This window comes from Protopterus annectens, chromosome 5.part1 (assembly GCF_019279795.1).
Source record: "Protopterus annectens isolate FY-2018-M chromosome 5.part1, PAN1.0, whole genome shotgun sequence".
Taxonomy (NCBI): Eukaryota; Metazoa; Chordata; order Ceratodontiformes; family Protopteridae; genus Protopterus; species Protopterus annectens.
In genome coordinates this window covers 727,296,022-727,309,957 of record NC_056736.1, presented here as the reverse complement: position 1 = coordinate 727,309,957, position 13,936 = coordinate 727,296,022, and the positions used below count along the sequence as shown (strand labels likewise).

At 41.7% G+C, this 13,936-nt stretch overlaps 1 protein-coding gene across 4 annotated transcripts in view; it reads left to right on the top strand.

Moving 5' to 3' along the window:
* Positions 1 to 13,936, top strand: part of TSKU (tsukushi, small leucine rich proteoglycan) — a 187,200-nt gene that overhangs the window by 36,081 nt on the left and 137,183 nt on the right. For 2 of the 4 annotated variants that reach the window (XM_044073357.1, XM_044073358.1), the window contains exon 2: positions 4,578 to 4,768. The exons of the other annotated variants lie outside the window; for them this stretch is intronic. The gene's annotated coding sequence lies outside the window, so the exon portion shown is untranslated. The remainder of the gene's footprint in view (positions 1 to 4,577; positions 4,769 to 13,936) is intronic. 4 annotated transcript variants of the gene reach the window in all.

Here is a 13,936-nt window from a genome sequence, read left to right as displayed (position 1 = left end):
TAAGGCTTGAAACAGAATTGTAGTTAGTGACTGTGTTCAGACAAAATTCTGCAGTTCCAGATTTGGGAAGTCAGTGATATGTGACTAATGCCACACAAAGAAAGAGCAACTACATTGATCCTCCCAGATTTACAATGTTCCTCATAAAGTCTGACATTTTTATGAGCACATACATAAATTATGAAAAATAAGAAATGTATTTAATACAGTGCTTCTCTCTTTGATTGTCTGCTATAATTTTTAAAGGCCAGTGGAGGTTCAGTTGAGAGGTATGTTTCCTTGTGTGTGGCACACTTTTTGGGGGTGGGGGTGGTAAGGGAAAGAAATGCACATTTGTAATGGGGGGAAATGGCATTTAGGTGGAGCTGTCCTTTAAGTGGATGGGATGTTTGCATCTGTTATGTTTAAAATTGTCTGTAGTGCATTGCAGTTTGCATTTTAGGCCTGAGGCTTCTGCTTACCAAATAAAGTTCTACAGAGTAAAAAAAAATGTTGATATTCGTTATGTTCAGACCTTGTTCAGCCGTGTGCACATGTATGCTCAGACTGGCTCATAGCCAAGACCTTCAGAGTGCCTGTCTCTTGTGACCTTATGGAGCATTGTTAGGTTGTAAGAAAAGAAACCTTCAATGTGCTCAATTGGTTAATTAGTTTAGTTTAGTAGCTGGGGTAGTGTGGCTGTCTAACCATGTAAGTTAACAGTTTCAAGGAGCGGTGATCTGCATTAGGCTGGACTTGTCAGAAAACTACAGACAGACGCAAATTTAGTTTTCACAACAGTGAGTGTTGTCTACTGCTGAGAATGAATGCTACCTAGTAACATTTTTGCCACAATGAGTCCCCTGTAAATTTAGCAATTCTTGATTCCTTACAGAGGATGAGTCCAGTTTTAAGTAGAAAACAGAGGGGGGGTAGATGGTATATATTCTCCCTTTCATTTTCCAGATTGATTGAGGCAGGAGGTTGTGTTTTTTGGTTAGCATTTTCTGCATGGCGTAGAAATGGGGGAAAAAAGATCTCCAGAACACTTGGAACTCTGTCTAGACCCCCCCCCCTCCGTGCCCAGGGTCTACACTAAGGTAAAGGAGGTGCTGAATTGCATTTGATCAGATAGCTGCTTTAAGTTGACTTAACAGTGTAGACTGAATTGATTTTTATAACTGTTAGTATGTGTTCTCTCTCTACTAGAATTTTGCTTTAGACAGGCAGTTCCCTTTCTAGTTTTGTGTAGCGACCTACAATCATCAGAAGTTGTCTTGTGCTGATTTCAATTACTGTCCTATTTCTGTTACAAGCATTCAATTTCAAGTATGTCTGAAGTACTCTTGGTTATTTCTTTCAGCTTTCTAAGTGATTGAAATAGTTGAACTAGGAAGATTTTAGTTCTCAGAACATTCTAAAACTAGCTTCCTCCTACAAACACATGCACAGTAGATCATATGAAAAAATAAATATATGGTTTAATAAATACTTTTTCCTAGTCTAAACAAAGACTGTGATACCAAAAGAAGGGACTCCTAAATTGCAGTGTGCCTGGTAGGGAAGGTGAATGGCAGTCCATGCTTACTACAAAAAACTGTGATGGCAGATATGTTTGGATTGCGATGGGGAGGGCACAGCCGTTTGAATGGCATTCAAGGTCCATAGAGGCCTAGTTTGTAACTTGTGCTCGGGTACTCTGAACCTCTTGTAGCATCCTTGGCCTATTTTTCTATAGCTCACATTCCAACTGAGCAGCAGTCTCTCTAAGGTTTTTAAGTAGTCATATATTTACTTTTAAATTCACAAGTCGCCTTACATGGAAGTCGAGAAACGCTCCAGGAAAAAAATGTTTGCTGCCCAATCTTAAGTATATAGTTTTCCTTGCTGCTGTGAGTAACGCACCTATTTCAGTTGTACTTCAAAGAGCAAAAACCAGCTATGTAGAGCCTACATATTCACATTTGCCATATTTTGTCAAGGACAAGTTCTCTACCCGTAGACTAGGCTCAGCTACACTCTAAAACATGCACAGCGATGAATTTTGTCAAACTCTCCTATTTTCCCACTTGGTACTCACTAAGATTTTGCACCGCAGCATGCAACAATTTTCATAAGCCACTGTTTGTTTATATTAAATACAACAGCGGAATGTTTCCAAATTATAATCAAAAGCTTACAACTTTTTCACCAGATATCTACTAAATTTTCATAAGCCACTGTTTTTATATTAAATACAACAGCGGAATGTTTCCAAATTATAATCAAAAGCTTACAACTTTTTCACCAGATATCTACTACAAGCCATCTATAGCAACATTTCGAAAGTCCCTACCAAACCATCTAAAAACATGTTCCTCCTGGACTTGCTGGTTGGGTGAAATTTTGTTAAAATCAACTCACCTCACCACTTGTTTTATTTGCCCCAGATAATGTGTGAAAGCTTTTTCTAATGTACAGAATATTATTACCGATCTGACAATTTCTTCCTAGATGCTGATGCTTGCATCAAAGCAAGGTTTTGCTTATGTTATAAACGCAGAATGTTACAACTTAAAAAGTATTGTTTCTAATGTGCTCAGTATGACTATAACTACTACAAATAGTGTCTGTCTGTGTGCATGTGTAAAAGTGACTTGCTGGCTGCATTTGGATGTGATGCCATACAAACATGTTAGGAGGTAGACAGGTGGATTAGAGCAAATCCTGTTAGGTAACGTGCTCAGAATGCTGGCGGTATTTGCATGAAGCCTTATCATAAAGGTAATGTTTTAGTTGTGTCCCGAATTTTGAGTAAAAAGGAATTTCTTTGTAATTAACAGGGATCGATTTCCATACTTTAGAGTCTAGTAAGGAGAATTGGTGGTCTGTCCATTGTAGTTTATTTGCAGCAGCCTGTACAGAAGGACCTCTTTGGTAGCTTTGATTCCTGCTATTGTAGGAAAAGGGTTGCCATATTAGATTAGCTGCCAAAGAGGACATTGTGTGGCTGTGTAGGAGTTTGAATATTTGAGAGCATAAGAGCAGGTCATATCTTTGGCTGGGAGCCATTTTGCTTGTTGTAATGTTTGGCAGTAGTGGTCATGTTTTTGGGAGTGTGTGATAAACCTGCAGATTCTGTTTGTTTTATCTGAATCGTGGAATTTTCTGAGCTGTATTCTGTTTGCGGGTCTCTATATTCTACTTAGATTAGTAGAATGCCTTTGCTTGTTGCTGTTCTGGCATATGTAGAAAGAAAGGGAGAAATGTTATTAGTAGTGGGTTAATCATTTTTTCCTAGTGTTTCCTATGTGTACGTTGAAGTTAAGGGATGGTTCCTGCCAAATTCTTAGGTATTTAAATGAACTGCATATTTCTAATGCAGTGTTTTGATCAATATTTGCTTCAAAAGAGGATGGGATTTGCTTTATATAGTTTTGCCAAGGAGTTCAGTCAGCGTGTTTAAATATGGTCAGTGGTGCAACAGGTAGCCAGAAACTGTGGGTTCTATTCCCACTTCAAGTGACTGGATTGCTGACCGTGCAGTGCAGTAGTTTTGAGACATTAAACTGAGGTCTTATCTGCTTGGGTTGATAGTAGCTCAGGCGTTTGTAAAAACAAAAACAAAAAAAAAACATTGTCCCGTTAAACAATAGAGGTAGTTCCCAGATGCCCGGGACAGATTTCCCAAAGTAGTATAAATAGCACCTCTGTAATCTCCTGGTGATGCCATTAGCCTAGTGGGAGTAACCCAGTCAACAAAAGATGAATAGGTAAAATGCACCTTGATGTACTGGACTGCACTGCTATTATCTGTGCATGCATTTATTGATTTATCGATTAGATTTACTTACTGGGAAAGTTCGACTGAGACATAGCTCACTTTCAGTGGAAGCCCAGGGAAAAATGCTGCAGACGCATGCCTTTGGAATGTGGGAGGAAACCCATGCAAATGCATGGAGGACATGTAGACTCTGCACAGAAGGCACCCCAGCTGAGAATCGAACTGGTGAACCTCTTACTGTGAGGTGGCAATATTGACTCCTGCACGACTGCGCCATCTTTTATATGACAGGCATTTCCTGTGCTTTCCTCTGATTGCTCCCGGTTTGCATGTCATCAAAGAATGACTTGCCTGTTGGCTGATAGTGTCGATAGCACTGTAGACTACTTCTTACGAACACAAAAGTGCCTTAAATGTCTTCAGTACAGCAGATTTATGACATTTAGCAACTCCTCCAAATTTACACAGCAATTGTCAGCAACTAAAATGTAATGAAGCAGTAAAACACCTTGGAGCTCTTGTAGATGAAGGCATTTTCTTTGATAGATGTGTGACTGCTGTGATCAGCAACGCATGTGAAGTTACTCCCCTTATCCTCCTGAAGTTTGTGCCCCTTTATACAGCTGTTTATCAGACCAGTTGTAAAATACTGTACCCTCTTCTCTGACCTACATACAGGACATCTATTGCAGTAGTAGAAGGAATTACTCGGAAAAAGTTATTAAAGCTGTCTTGTAGTTGAGGCTTACTCTGTACATTATTCCTTTTATACCTGTGGTTGTGTACAAAAAATAAAGGGTGCCTTACTTTTTTTTTTTTTTAATTCTTTGTTTAGAATAACCCTTTTGTGACCTGAATATAACACGACAGCATCCACTCCCATGGCTGTGGAGGAACCCTTGATTTAAGCTCAACCCATAACTTCATACCTTCAGGAGAGAATTGAATGACCACACACACCCTCTTGTTGCAGCATAGGATCCAGAACCTCCGACTCTGGAATAGATGTTCCGCAGCCTGCTGTCTGTAAGAAAGCAAATTTAAAATGGCACTTATTTTTAAACAAACCTGTCTTTCAGACTAAATTATGTTTTTTTCTAGCAAATTAGCAAAGTTGGTAGGTCGCAGTGCTTCACACAGGACAATTGAAATGCTGTGAATGATCCTATGTGATAGTTTTCTCAATGACTTGTACTGATGAAGGTCACTCTTGCTAGAAGCGTAACTAGAGGCGTATTGGCTTGATACCTTTTAAAAGTGAAGAAGTCCATTTTTGAGAGGGCAGAGATCCCAGACTAACAGAGTGGACCATTTATTTGCCCCTCACCTGAAGATCTAAGGGGATGGGATACTGGATCGGGGGCCAGCACCAGGCTGTAGATGAGCCAGCTACATCTCTGGACACTTGCAAATGATTCACATTCGTTAATCATACAGCTGCATGGCTACACTTTATCTGCTTTATAATATCTGGCGATCGAGTGTTAAATGCTTCACCAAGCAATATTACAGTTTACTTTAATGGAACTGTTTACTTTTATTACTGCTATTTATTCTGTACAGCACTGCAGTCCCTTACGTTTCTTGCGGCACAACCATTGTGGAGCTCTTTACAAACCAGAAATGGGTGTTTTTCAGTGTTCTTATGTCCTGTGCTTTATTAATGACCGTTTTGTCTGCTGCTGTTCTGCATACATTCCTTTAGCTGCTCAATATGTTCGGTTTTCCAGACTGTTCCACATGGTCTCACATTGATGCACATTGTTGACCAGGTCAGTCCCACTAAGCTAGTAGCCTATTTTCAGGGAAGACTTAGGGAAGTAGTTGTACTGCCAGGGAAAATTTGGCCAGGATATCTGGGAACATACCCTGCTCTTTTCGATTGTACTTTAGAACCATCTACTCCTGCTGTAGAAGGGGAAGAAGCAAAAACTGATCTAATTTTAATATTAATATGCTGAAGTAAAATGGATAATTCCTGTAAAACTGTTCATCCCCATTTGCTGTTTTAGCCTGGGCCAAGAGAGGTGGATCAGGCATTTAAAGAAACGTCCTTGCAGTGCATTTAGTTGTTTGTACAAAGATGTTCCTGGGCTTGTACAGATTATTGAAATTGTATCATTAAAGTTTTTATCAAGTAAAGGCAAAGCCCTGCTTTAAAGGGATTGTATGAGGTCACTTTTTAAAGATCATCAGCAGACTCAAGTTGCACAGTAATGCAGATGTACATCTTTCATCATTCTTGGTTGAGTAGATCATAACAGGAATTTATATAAGCGGATGAGATGAGTCATTTGAGTGGTTCCTTTAATGGCTCTGTGCCTGTGGTGTGCATTTATTTTAGCTTAGGTAATTAAGTGGCCTTGGGCAGTACACTGTGCCACACGTTTCGCTAACATGCTATACTTCCAATGGAAGAGCGCTTTTTACATCAAAGATTGAAACAATACTAATTTGATGAACGTTAATAATACTTTGATTTGGAGAAATTAAACTGGAAGAGGGAGAATATATTTAAAATGACGCACGTTTGTTTTTTGCATAAACTACCTAGGTGGCCCTTGATAACATCAGCTTGAGGTAGCTCTAGTCCTCTGTATTTGAGAGGATAGCTGACTATATTTATGACGTTCTGTTTGTGAATTTACTAAGCCTGATTGACACCTCTGGCTGTGCATGTGAGCTCAAAACCCTTTAACCCTGTTTGTGAATTTACTAAGCCTGATTGACACCTCTGGCTGTGCATGTGAGCCCAAAACCCTTTAACCCAAGTACACAATCTAAGCGCAAACTAAAACTACGTGGATTTTTATTTTGTTTCTTTTGTGTTTCACCCGGGTGAGTGGGCTGGTCTAAGAACACTTTTCAGTCACAATCCAAGTATAAAGCAATATGCACGTATGTAATACAAAATTCTGTTTTGCAAGGGGTGATTAAACTCCCCACCTCCTTATTTTGTATTCATACCATCTGACTTCCAGACAGATTTTTCTTCATTACGTGGCACAGTCTGTCATTCTCCAAGGTGGAATGACAGACTGTGCCAAGTCATCATCATCATCTTTCGGCTTTTCCCATTAGGGGTCTCCACAGCGGATCATCTCTTTCCATTTCTTCCTATCCTCTGCATCTTGCTCTGTCACACCAACCGCCTGCATGTCCTCTCACCACGTCCATAAACCTTATCTTAGGCCTTCCTCTTTTCCTCTTATGTGGCAGCTCCATCCTTAGCATCTTTTTCCTAATATACCCATCATCCCTCCTCTGCACATGTCCAAACCCAACGCAGTCTCGTCTCTCTTGCTTTGTCTCCAAACTGTCCAACATGAGCTGACCCTCTAATATACTGATTCCTAATCCTATCCATCCTAGTCACACCGAGTGCAAATCTTAACATCTTTAACTCTGCCACATCCAGCTCTGACTCCTGCATTTTTGTCAATGCCACTGTCTCCAACCCATATAACATAGCTGGTCTCACTACCCTCTTGTAGACCTTCCCTTTCACTCTTACTGGTACCCGTCTGTCACAAATCACTCCTGACACTCTTCTCCACCCACTCCATCCTGCCTGTACTCTCTTCTTCACCTCTCTTCCATACTCACCATTACTCTGAACTGTTGACCGACTGTGCCAAGTAGTAAAGAAAAATCTGTGTGGAAGTCCTAAGTTTATTGGTAAAATAAGATGTGAACAGTGGCAACATGAGCAATTCCAACCTTGAGTGAAAAGGTTGAAGTAAACAAAACGAGAAATTCTATCCTCAGGAAAAAAACAAGTACATGTGAATCTGTGGCAGCTCTATAACCCAAAGATAATGTTGTATTTTTTATTATTTATTTTTTAATTTTAATTTTTTATTTACACTTTTTGTTGATTAGGCTACTTGCACTAGGCCAGTTGCTTTTTTTCCCAAGGGAACCTCAGGGTGGTATTCATACTAATCAGGAGACGTTTGGCCAACTTCCCCTACTCTTTTTGGTAAGTGCCTTGGGATCTCATATCCATGGTTACTAGGCTAGTGGCCTTGGGGCCCTTACAAGCCTAGCAAAGAGTTTATCCCCAAAAATAAACCTCAGTCAGCACCTGTCGCCCCTGTCTATGAGAAACACAGGTGGAACCCCTGGGACAAATTTGTGGTTTCCCATCCACTCATCAAGGTTGTGCTTGAAGAGGGTCAGCAAGGTGCTCTGTTTTTGACATGTATGGGAAGTCTATTCCAGAGACTGGGCAGCCTCTGGGAGACAAACCTGTCTCTCCAGCAGGTTTTGTTGATGTCGCATATTGGATTTGGGGCCTTTTGAGCGGGTAGTGCGTAAGGAGTTGGACTTTATACTTGCGGATATAGAGCATCTCTAGTAGGGCAGGGTCCGAGATTGCCTTTGTAGGCGAGAAACAGGTCACCCCTGAGCAATCTGTAAGATAACGAGTAAAGTGGTAGTGATTTGAGCCTGTCTGCATAGGACAGGTGTTGGAGGCCATGAATTCTCTTTGTGAGGTATTTCAGTGGCCTTTCCAGTTGATGCAGATGTTTGGAGAGGTACATCCCAAATGGGGTGATGTACTCAATTATTGGTCTAATGAGGAAGGAGTATAGAGAGGTAATAACCTCCTTTTTTCTGGATAGATGCAATCCCTTTACTTATGAGATGAACCAAGTAAAAGGCTTTTCTGGCCACTGCCGCTACATGATAGTCGAATGTGAGGTTGTTGGGTCTCTCACCACATGTTGTGTGCTTAGGGGGTTGCTGTTGCCTTTGATGTGGTAATCAGTAGGGGTCGTGTTTGAGCAATCTGTAAGATAACGAGTAAAGTGGTAGTGATTTGAGCCTGTCTGCATAGGACAGGTGTTGGAGGCCATGAATTCTCTTTGTGAGGTATTTCAGTGGCCTTTCCAGTTGATGCAGATGTTTGGAGAGGTACATCCCAAATGGGGTGATGTACTCAATTATTGGTCTAATGAGGAAGGAGTATAGAGAGGTAATAACCTCCTTTTTTCTGGATAGATGCAATCCCTTTACTTATGAGATGAACCAAGTAAAAGGCTTTTCTGGCCACTGCCGCTACATGATAGTCGAATGTGAGGTTGTTGGGTCTCTCACCACAGGTTGTGTGCTTAGGGGGTTGCTGTTGCCTTTGATGTGGTAATCAGTAGGGGTCGTGTTTTTGCTAAATGGTATGATACATTTTTTTTTGCATTTAGCTTGAGGCCATTGCCTCTTGCAGTATGCTAACATCATTTGGGGAGTCAGTGGCCGCAAACTTGGACAGCCACAAGCCTTTTGTCTTTGCCTGGACCTCTGAGAAATATATGCCAAACAGTAGGGGTCCCAGGACAGATCCCTGGGAACTCCACTAGCGACATGTCTGCTATTGGATGTGGAGGTGCCTATTTTTACATTGAGCGTCCTGTCATTGAGCCATTTGGTCACCCACCTGATGAGATGGGGATTTATGCCAAGTTGTGTTAGCTTTTCAATGATGCCCGAGTGGGGGATTGTGTCAAAGGCCTTGACCAAGTCAAGGTAAGCTTTATGTACTGACTTTCCCTCATCCACGGCCTTGGTGATGGTCTCAAAAAAATAAACCAGATTCAGTAGGCACGATCTGCCCTTGACGAATTCTGATTGGGTGGGTTCAAGTGGTTGGAGATTGCCTATGTCCTTGTTTGAGAGCCTTAGTAATACGCTCCATGGCTTTACAGATCAGACTTGTCAAGCTAATGAGGTGATGGTTTCCAGGGTCAGTAGTGGCACTTCCTTTGTCAAGGGGATAATGGCAGTTCTCCACTCTGCTGGAATGAAGCCTGTGGTTGAATACAATGGCGAAGAAAGGTCTTGCTGAAGATGGTGCAGAATACATCCTGGGACCTTATTGGGTCCCATGGAAGCTGTTCTTTGCATTGGATAGGGCTGTAACACTTGATCTATGGAGATGTGAGGTGCTTGCCAAGTATCGAGGATGTCAAAAGGGCCTTTGGGGGGCACAGGGGGGTGAAGTTTGCTCTGAACCCATCTGCTAGCAGGTTGGCTAAGTCAACCAGATCAGTGTAAGTGATACTGTTAAGTACTAATTCGGAATACACCTGGACTTTCCCACAGAGGTTCCTGACTTAACTAACTTTGTTATTGAGGCTAGTTTTGATTCATAATTCGCCTTGGGAGTTTTTCACTAGTGATCTAAATTGGTTGTTGAAGCTAAGGAGGGAGTTTTTCCAATTTGGAATTTGTTCCTTTTTACCCTTGGACAACAGTTGCTTCCTTTTGTTGTAAATCATGTTGCGTTTCCTTGAGGAGCAGGTTTTAGTTCTGTTTGGCATGGCTGAGTCCATGCAGTTGTACAGGTGCTTGTATACTGCATTGGCATACTGTTCAGCATCGTTGTCTGTGTCCTCTGAGGGAGGCAGTGGTGTGAAGCTACAAATAACCTCCCTTAGGAGGTTGTAGTCAGCTTTTGAGAAGATTTTACCCCCAATTCAGGTGAATGGGGCCTCAGCCTAATGTCTCCTACATAAAATTGAAATCTCAGGAGTGCAGAACCCCCCCCACCATGCTGCACTGCAATGTCAGTTCTTGAAAAAAAAAAATCAATCCAACTGCCTGAGAACAGAGCCCACACCCTTCTGCAACAAAAGTAAGTGCGCTACCTGTTGAGCTGCAGAGACTGTAAAAAAAAAAAGTCCCCTCCTCGTCACTGTAATCAGTCCCTTTGATTTTAAGTGTGGAAATGTCAGTCATTTACAGCATGCAGTAGGTCTTTGTTCACCATGCTCGTAGCGCCATCCTGCAGTGTATGTAACTTATGATTTTTTTTATCTGTAATAAAGCCCACAATCCCTATCCTTATGTACCTTCAAGTGACTTCCATTTTTCCTTCCAGCATTCATAAAGGTCCTGTTACCTCCCCTCAGGCCCCCACCTCACCCCATAGCATTCCTTTATTTTTTGATTTTTATTTGTGCATCTTTAAGTAAAGTTGTTTATACCTGTGTGGTATACAAATGTTGACAATTTTCAGTGTTGATTACAGCCATGGTTTAACAGTGGTTAGTAGTCTGCATCTTGCTGAGGTCAGTAAAAAGTGTTCTGAAAACATATGCAGTTTCTTAGGGACTGGCTGTGAAGCTAATACAGAAATAAGTCTAACTTGTCTACTACAGCTAGGCTGTGTCATTACGGAATGTACATTGGGTTATTGGGGGAGGGGGGGCTGAAAATCAAAAGCTTGTCGGTGTAGCAGGCCCCATGCTGCTGTTTAGTTATTAAATGGTTGCCTTTCTGTAAAGTCCCCTTAGCGCTTCACCTTATTGGAAGGAACATGTTAAAACGACTTTCATTATCATTTGAGTGAAATGTGTACAGTTTATTGAGAATCTTCCAAGGAATGTCATGCTTACAAAAAAAATAGTGGTTACAATGTTGAAACAGCTTCTTTGTAACTTGTTTGTTTGTGTCTTTTGGCTTTTCCCGGTTAGGGGTCGCCACAGCGGAACTCTGGTCCGCTAATGATTGGCAGTTGATTTTTACATACTGGCTTGCCAGGCCTGACGCACAACCTTCAATGAAGGTACGCCCATTCACTCATGTCTCCACGCAGAAGACGCTCTAGCTGAGAATCGAACCAGACAGCGTCTTACTGAGAGGCGACAACGCTACTGCATCACCACCACCGCATAAACATTAAGTCACCTCTCAAAAGGTTTAAGACTACTTGCAGCTTAACTCTTGAATTGTAACAGGGAAGATCAGTCACTTAGTTCTAATTATAGAACATGCCTATTAGATAAGTGTTCGTATTTTTTTCCTCTTAAACTGCATTTATATTTCTTATCTCTCACATGGTCCTCGGAAAATGTTTGTTTTCTTGAGAGGGATGACACCTTGTACATTGTAAATGATGCCGTAATGTCAAAACTGTTTCTGATGTCACAATAAATATTGTCAGTCTTAAGTGGAAACTTTTTTTTTTTTTTTTTTGCCATTAATGAAAATATTTGAACACACACCTCTACAAAGCAGTCTACAGATGTCCTTCCATATTACTGTTGCAGTATTCTTTATCTGTTGGTGTTTCTTTTCTCCTTTTTTTAGATGTTCTTCGTGTTTCACTGTTGCAGTCAGTCATCACATTTGGGTTATCTGCTTGCAGTAGCCCTCAGTCGGCCTGATTATCAAAGTCTTGGGTCCTGCGTCGGTTGCTGTCTCATCTTCCGTGACATCAGGTAGTCAGGGATATAAAGCATGCAGCCGATGCCATTACATCTATCTTTCTTGCCATGCGGTGCCTGAAGCAGAAGCAGTTCATAAGTGCCGTTTGGCTGACTCCTGAAATTTTCATTTTTGAGTTTCAGAACCGAAGTCTTAAACTAAAGCTAAGTACCCCATTGGGGAAAATTTTTTCTTTCTCTAAACTGATGTCAGTAAAAGTCAAAAAATTGTATTACTTGTGGAAAGCAAATGCCTCATAAAGATTTCCATTCATCCTGTATTCCTTGCCTAGGCCCTGACCACGATGTACCTTGCTGTCTGTTTTGTGCCTTATTTAAGCAACGAACTATTCGTTGTCGGTATATTTTCGCTTCTAAATATTTTGGTACTCTGTTCAATTATCCAGATGCGTCTTCGGTAAGCCATCTGACTACCGACGTTCTGAAAAAACGCAAAGATAAAGACAGAGACAGGCCACCTAGGTCCAAAGCTGCCGATGACGCTTCTCCTAAGCCAGTCGCCAGTTCACTGGTACTCAGTGAGGCGCTTTCGCAGCCCCTGATACCTGCCACTTCGGATTCACAGGCCTCTACTAAGACCCATTCGGATGCCGCGAGATGCTTCAACTGTGGAACCTGCGGATGTCTCTACCTTGGATGGGTCCAGAGTCACTGTGCAGGCACCGGCTTCTGAGGGTGTATTCAGGCCTACTGACTTGCATAATAAACAGACACCATCTTCTTCTTCAAGGCCTAAAACTCGAACCATGCCTAGAAAGCCGACGCCCAGACCTCATGGTCAGGCCTCTATGCCTAAAAAACAAATGATAAGAATGGCTGAAGACCTTATTACTTTAATCAGGGGAAGCCAACCTTCCCCCTCTAAGAGACCTAGGACTGAATTTGCTTATGATACTTAAGACCAGGATTCTGAAATTTCTGTTTCCTCTGATGACCAGGATTTACCGGGTCTATATCACGAAATTGAACTTCCAAAATGTCGAACACCGTAAGTTAAAACTTGGCAGATCGAATTCGGATAACATTGAAACTACAAAACAGCGAATATTTTCCCATGGAAAAATTTTGCTATTCCGAAAAACACACACATAACATAATCACATCAAATACCTTCAAATCTTGCACTAAACCTAACATACACCACTATCTGTGCACTATCCTTAACCCAGCCCTAACCCTAAAGTCAGTCAGTACTGCACAATTGCCCGACCCACGCTCTAACCCTAAAGTCCGTCACTACCCATTCGTACACTTACGTTGACCCGGTCCGAAAATGCCGAAGCCACAGAAATGGCCAACCAAATTCTTTCCTTGGGAAAGAATTCGGGTTTCCACGGCTTCGGCATTCTCACCTTTCGAACTACCAAGTTCAGCTTTCTGGTATTCTGCATTCTTAACGGTTGATTTTGCGATAGGAACCCGATTTACCCTTATCTGCTTATGAGGATTCTGATGTAGAAGACTCTACCCCCCCCCCCCCCCCCCCCCAGAGGATTTCTCTTTTGGTGAAACCTTGCATACTCCTTAAGGAGCATTTTCATTGGGAAAGCCAGGATTACTCTCATTCTAAAAAGAGGCTTGGGGATTTTTTACTCCTGCCCCAGCACAGGCCTTTAGCTATCCCTCCTGTACTAGACATTGTTGATGGTGCCTTTTCGGAAGCTAGCTTGGCCCCTGACTTTCTACCTCCAGCTCCCAGAAAACTTGATAAATATTACAGGGTTCCCGACTCAAGTTACTTTTTAAAAATCCTACTGTGGATCCTGAGACCATTTCACAGGGACCAAGGGCATTAAGGCTACTACTGCCAAAAATCCTACCCCCTCTGATAGAGACTCCAGGGCACTGGATAGATTGGGTAAGAAGGTATACACTTCTGCAACCTTGGCCATTAGGGCCCTAAATTGCCAATTTCATATGTTAAAGTATCAGCAGCATATTATTGGATTGCTTAAACAGAAAATGA